General features: G+C 41.4%; 1 long non-coding RNA gene across 2 annotated transcripts; it reads right to left on the reverse strand.

Moving 5' to 3' along the window:
• Positions 1–2,857: 2,857 nt before the first annotated feature.
• LOC106560781 (uncharacterized) lies at positions 2,858–4,857 on the reverse strand. 2 transcript variants are annotated; one of them, XR_001318672.2, is made up of 4 exons: positions 4,548–4,854; positions 4,089–4,226; positions 3,930–3,997; positions 2,858–3,079 (listed from the first exon to the last, which is right to left on the reverse strand). It is a non-coding gene; the product is annotated as an uncharacterized lncRNA (long non-coding RNA). The 2 variants fall into 2 exon arrangements; XR_001318673.2 differs by lacking the exon at positions 4,089–4,226 and having other exon boundaries at positions 4,548–4,857.
• Between the last annotated feature and the right edge of the window lie 1,387 nt (positions 4,858–6,244).

Genomic DNA, 6,244 nt, shown 5'->3' on the forward strand with positions numbered 1-6,244 from the left:
CATCAAAGCAGGGACCGAGAGACTGAAAAACAGCTTCTATCTCAAGGCCATCAGACTGTTAAACAGCCATCACTAACATTGAGTGGATGCTGCCAACATATTGACTCAAATCTCAAGCCACTTTAATAATCAAAAAATGGATGTAATAAATGTATCACTAGTCAATATAAACAATGCCACTTTATGTTTACATACCCTACATTACTCATCTCATATGTGTACTGTACTCTATACCATCGCTCATCCATATATTTATATGGAGATATACACACACAAGTGTAAAGGAATAAGAATAAGGTAGCTGTTGTGAAATTGTTAGATATTACTGCACGGTCAGAACTAGAAGCACAAGCATTTTGCTACACTCGCATTAACATCGGCTAATCATGTGTATGTGACCAATAAAATTTGATTTTGGAATATGTTTTTAATCCTCTGCTGCTTCCATATTGCGAGGTAGTATTCTGTAATGTAATACGCCAGGAATCAGGAGGAGAAGGAGAGTTTAATAATGAAACAATGCAGACGACCACAACACGAGCCTCATACAGAACGTGAGGGAAAACAATACTACCTAGTGAGTGCTGTCTACTGAGGGCTAAATAAAGGGGGAGTAATCAAGGATATAATGATGACCAGGTGTGTGTAATGATGGGGAGCAGGTGTGCGTAATGATTGTTGCCAGGGCCGGTGGTTAGTAGACCAGCTATGTCCAGTGCTGGAGAGAGAGAGAGTGGGAGTAGGCGTGACACTATAGGCTATTTAGTGTGGTCTCAATCAAATTATACATAGGCTACAAAGTGCATGTTCGGAGAAGCGCACCGCAAAGTTATATTTCTAAGATTGCTGCTGGGATGGTGTTAAAACTAGGCTGCATTACATACTGCAATGGATATTCCAACCTTGAGCCCGACCTGCTCTGCTCTTGCTGATCAAAAACGTTTTTGTGTGCTGCTTAACCACTGTGCTATGTAGGGCTAGAGTGGTAGTCCAGGAGGAGTCTCAAATAAAATAATTTTTGATTTAGGCCCAGTCCAAGAAAAATCTTGCGCGCGGACTAGCCCATAGTTCAGTTCGAGAAGGAGAATGCAAAGATGAGGAGGACCGATTTGATTAGAAACAATATTTTTCTTGCACATTATGTATTTATCAGAGTTACTGACTTCACAATAAGCCAGATTCATCCAGCAAAGGCAGCAGCGCAGTCATCAAACTACATGCACTATTTCTTCACCAAATACGGAGTTGGGGAAACACTTGTGGACATGAAATGTGAAAACTACAGTGGCCAAAACAAGAACAAGCTCCACCACAGTGTTGACCATCACTTCCTGATCACAGGCCACACGTGCGGATGTTTCTCTCACACCCTCCCGTGAGAGCCCAAGTCTTTACAAATATGAAAAATCTCTCCTCACATCAACCCTCAGTACTTTGATGCGCGAGTCCAGGTGTTTATATGCTGACCTCATGCCTCAACAAGTTTCTGATTGGTCAGTGTCAATACTCCTAGCCACCATTGATTGGCAGATCTGTGAACCAAATGCCCGTGCCCACAGAACAGTTTTTCAAGGTCGAGGGAGGGTGTGAGGGAAACATCCGCACGAGCTCAGCCATCCACATTAAGAGATGCGCATGCAATTATTGAACTGGGAACATTTTCATGCTGGGTGAATATTACAGCATGACGTGACAATCAGAACGATTAGGAAATATTTCAGGCTGGGAAGATTTTTACATGACACACACTGCACCAAAATCAAGGGCAGGACAGAAACAGCCTCTACGAAAATAGATTCCCTTGGTGCGTGGTGCGGACGGACCAGTTTATCACTGGGGGCGAGTTCCCAGTCATCCGGACTGTCTGCAGTGTTTCTATGCACATTCACATGACTCTCTCCTAACACCCACACACACTACTACTATTTTTTAATGCTGCTGCTTAGCCACTTTTTCTACGTAATAACGAATCGAGGCGGTGAGTCACAAATATGCTAGATAGCTAGCTACCATTCAGCTGCCCCCATTCAAGTCAATGATTTGTCCGTTCTGTTCATTGTATTTCTATGCATTTAATCCTATCTGATAAGCAACATCCAGATAACTTTTTAAAAACCGAGCCCTTAAGAGTAAAGGTTAGGTAGTTAGTAGCTAGCTACAGTACTCGAAAATTTAGCTAGCTAGCTACCTAAACAACAGCTGGAATGACCTAGCTGTAATGTTTACAAGTATCCCCACTAGCTGGCTACTAGACGGCCAATATACCAGTTGACCCTGAAGCTTTCTGTAGGGAGCCAAGGAAAGCAAATATTGCCTGTATCGGTGATGGACACTAGCTAGAATGTGGACCAATACTTTTGAAGCAATATAGCAAGCTACTAATAGCCCACCTTCTTGCACATTGTTTTGATGAGCCGGTTAGAATAAGGCTGTCACTTGGTCAAATCATACTCTGTACCAAATGCATTGCCTATCAATAAACATCTTACAATGTATACATATCATGTAATTTTACTGTATTTTCCTTATTATTTACTTAGTATTATAAAACTTCATCCAGAAATGACACTGTTGGTGTATGCAGTACAAAATTACTAGTTAGCTTGTATTCTCCGAACAATGACACCAGTGTTCCTGTACCAGAATGTGTGTACTGTAATATAGGTTATAGCCAAGAGAGGAGGAAGTGGCGGCTTGTTAGAGGACAGACATGGTTCTAATTTCAGTGACGCTCATGAGGACCCCCATAAAAATGTAAAATGTCAATGTTGCCCCTCTCAAACGTATTGTAACATTGGGAACCCTCAGTAGTCAATATATGATAGGACCCTGAGCACAGGAGTAGACAATGAAAATGTGGGTGTTCTGTACATTGTACAAATTTATTTTCCACACCATGGTTTTCTCAGTTTGTAATTGGTTATGTAAACATTATCAGAACAGGCAATGACTGATAAAAATAACAAAACATCGACCCATTCTGTGCTAGCTATTTTTTTTACAATTTCATCCTCATTTTATGTCAATATTCCTGCTTGCTCAGCCTCAGTCATTTATCTGCATCCTGGAGTCTTCAGCCCTGTAAGACACATGAAACACATGTAGGTTGTTAAATTGTCATTATGTCTGTCATGGATCCTGACCATACATGACCATTTTGCTGTTCTCAGTTTAATCCAGATAATTGATTTAGAGGCAGGGATTCTCTCTCTGTATATAGTCAAGACAGTGCTGTCGGGTTCCTACCGACTGTGTACATTAACACCCAGGTCAAGTCCCCCATGATTATCCAGCCTTGTTGTAGTCCTGACTCTACTCTACTTCATCCAGGTGTTATAGGGATTTTAGCAGGGTTGGACAATCATGATTTTGCATTTTTTGGGAGAGAGAGAGAATCTTCTCTTTCTTACTTTTTTAGGCGTGTGAGAGTTATGATGTTATTAAGAGTGATATAGACCTACTTTTACAACAAGCTACTTAAATGCATGTGTACTGTCACACCCTGATCTGGTTCACCTGTGATTGTCTCCACCCCCTCCAGGTGTCACTTATTATCCCCAGTGTATATAGCCCTGTTTCCTGTCTCTCTCTGGCAGTTTGTCTTGTTTTCCAAAGCAACCAGCGGTTTTCCTTGCTCCTAGTTTTTCACCCCCAGTCTCTGTTTCTAGTGCTCCTGGTTTCGACCCTTGCCTGTCCTGACTCCGAACCCACCTGCCTGACCACTGCCTGTTCTGACTACCAGCCAGCCTATCCCCTTGTACTGTTTTTGGACTCGGATCTGGTATCTGACCCCTGCCTGGTCTTGAGACTGCCTTATCGTCTGGTACTGTTTGTACTCTGACCTGTCCCCGACCTGCCTTTGCCTACTCCCTTTATAATACATTTCGGCGCTCTACCATCTGCCTCCTGTGTCTGCATTTGGGTCTCACCTTGTGCTCTTAGTGTACACTGTATTTTTCTGGACAAACTTCAGTGAGGCTGAATTGTCTGTTAACTCCTGAAACACAGACAAAGGTGGAGTAAGTGAATAGTCACATTTCCTGTCTCATGGATCAATGTATAACCTAAATTCTATGAACTTGACATACTCAAACATTCTCAGTGGGGGGGGAAGGTGTCTGTCTAACCATGGTTCCACAGCTGTGGCCACACATTGCAGAGGGTGGCTGGGATGGGTAGCTTAGTCGCATGTAGGCAACTACAGTATAAGTTCTCACATTTGGTGCCTGTTGGATAGGACATAATCTTACTCTGCTAAACACAAGTGCAAAATTAATTTCACTAGCTACACAGTCTCTATACTTTGAAAGAAAGCTAGCTAATTAAAACAATTGTTTTTAACTGAACTGTTTGCAGATTTTTGGATTACTTTAGAGTACTTTATCACATTGTCCATCAAGCACGTTCCCTTTGACAGCTAGGTTTATTACTGTAGAGACGCCTTGCAGTTTTGCAGACAACTTTGCATTTGGTAACAACTAAGGCGAAGCGGTAGCATTAGTACTGGTAAAACAGGGATTTACTCACTGAGCTATATATTAACTTACCGGTACGTCATATGGATTTACCACAGTTAGTCAGCCGAACTTGCAGTTAGAAAGCAACTGTTACTTGCTAGCTAGCTACACTCTTGCTGTAGCGCCGCCGTGCACGTCTCACCGGCGTCAGCCCATGAAACATCTCCCAACAGTCGAAATACATTGCTACTGTGGCTTACTGCAGTATGCAACAGGTTGAAAACAGGAAGTAAGGAGCCCACACTTCTTAGCTCTAACATGTTTGTAGGTATGTACACTATACAGTGCATTCGGAAGGTATTTAGACCCCTTACATCAAATCTACACACCCCATAATGACAAAGTGTAAACAGGTTTTTAGAATGTTTTTTTAAATACAAACAGAAATACCTTATTTACATATGTATTCAGACCCTTTGCTTTGAGACTCGAAATTAAGGTCAGGTGCATCCTGTTTCCATTGACCATCCTTGAGACGTTTCTACAACTTGATTGGAGTCCACCTGTGGTAAATTCAATTGATTGGACATGATTTGGAAAGGCACGCACCTGTCTATATAAGGGCCCACAGTTGAAAGCGGATGTCAAAGCAAAAACCAAGCCATGAGTTGAAATAATTATTCGGTAGAGCGCTGAGACAGGACTGTGTCGAGGCACAGATCTGGGCAAGGGTACCAAAAAAATTTATTCAACATTGACGGTCCCCAAGAACACAGTGGCCTCCATTCTTAAATGGAAGTGTCTCTTTCATTTACAGTAGTGTATGTAAATGTGATAACTTTTTTATTTGTAATACATTTGCAAATATGTCTAAATACCCGTTTTTGCTTTGTCATTATGTGGTGTTGTGTGTGTTGACTGAGGGAGGGGAACTATTTTGGAAAACACATGATTATTTCCCCCCCATTGTTTCTTTGCTTTTAGCAAATAAAAGAGAATACTGGTTTCCATGTTTCGTTTCCATGAGCTTCAACAACCACTCGCTAGCATGCCTAAATTGCAATGTGAGCATTGTTTTATTAAACTTTTATTTATTCAGGGGAGCCCAATTGAGACCAGGTACTCAATTGTTAGTATCGGGCACTACTCAGGTTGAATGCTACATAATTGATTTAAAAATCATTGGGCGTTGTACTTTACTATCAACCGTTACGCCTCTAGTATTGGGCACCACTACTATGGTGGACACTTGTAAAGTGCGTACAAAGTAAAGAATAATTGAAGAGATTAGATAGTTCTGTGGCTCTGGATCAACTGTTACAGACCATATATGGGGGAAGTCACCATCAGGTCCAAGAAATGCTATAAAATAGACTGGAACTTCAGTATAACGTTTCCCATTAGACAGGAGCGTTAATATGACGTTTACCCATCGACTGTCATAAAAAGGTTAGATAATATTGACCTTGTGAACTTCCTGCCTTTGAGGTAGGAGGTTCCGTGATCGTTTTTTTAAACAGTTTGACTTCAGCCACAGAGGTTCTTAATCTGATGAAAATGTAGAGAAATCATAGAATCAAAGATGTTCAGGGGACATGTTAGGTTGCACAAACACTGTGTGGCCCTATTGTATGTTTGTGTAACTTAGCCACGTGAATGCCATGTGCTATAAGTAGAACTCAAGAACTAAACAAGATATCTGACCTAAACATCTTTGAACTATAAAGATCAAAAGTCCTATGTGACCATGAGCAAGCAACATAAGGTCAAGTGTATCATGTCTCTCC

This window comes from Salmo salar, chromosome ssa10 (assembly GCF_905237065.1).
Source record: "Salmo salar chromosome ssa10, Ssal_v3.1, whole genome shotgun sequence".
Lineage (NCBI taxonomy): Eukaryota > Metazoa > Chordata > Actinopteri > Salmoniformes > Salmonidae > Salmo > Salmo salar.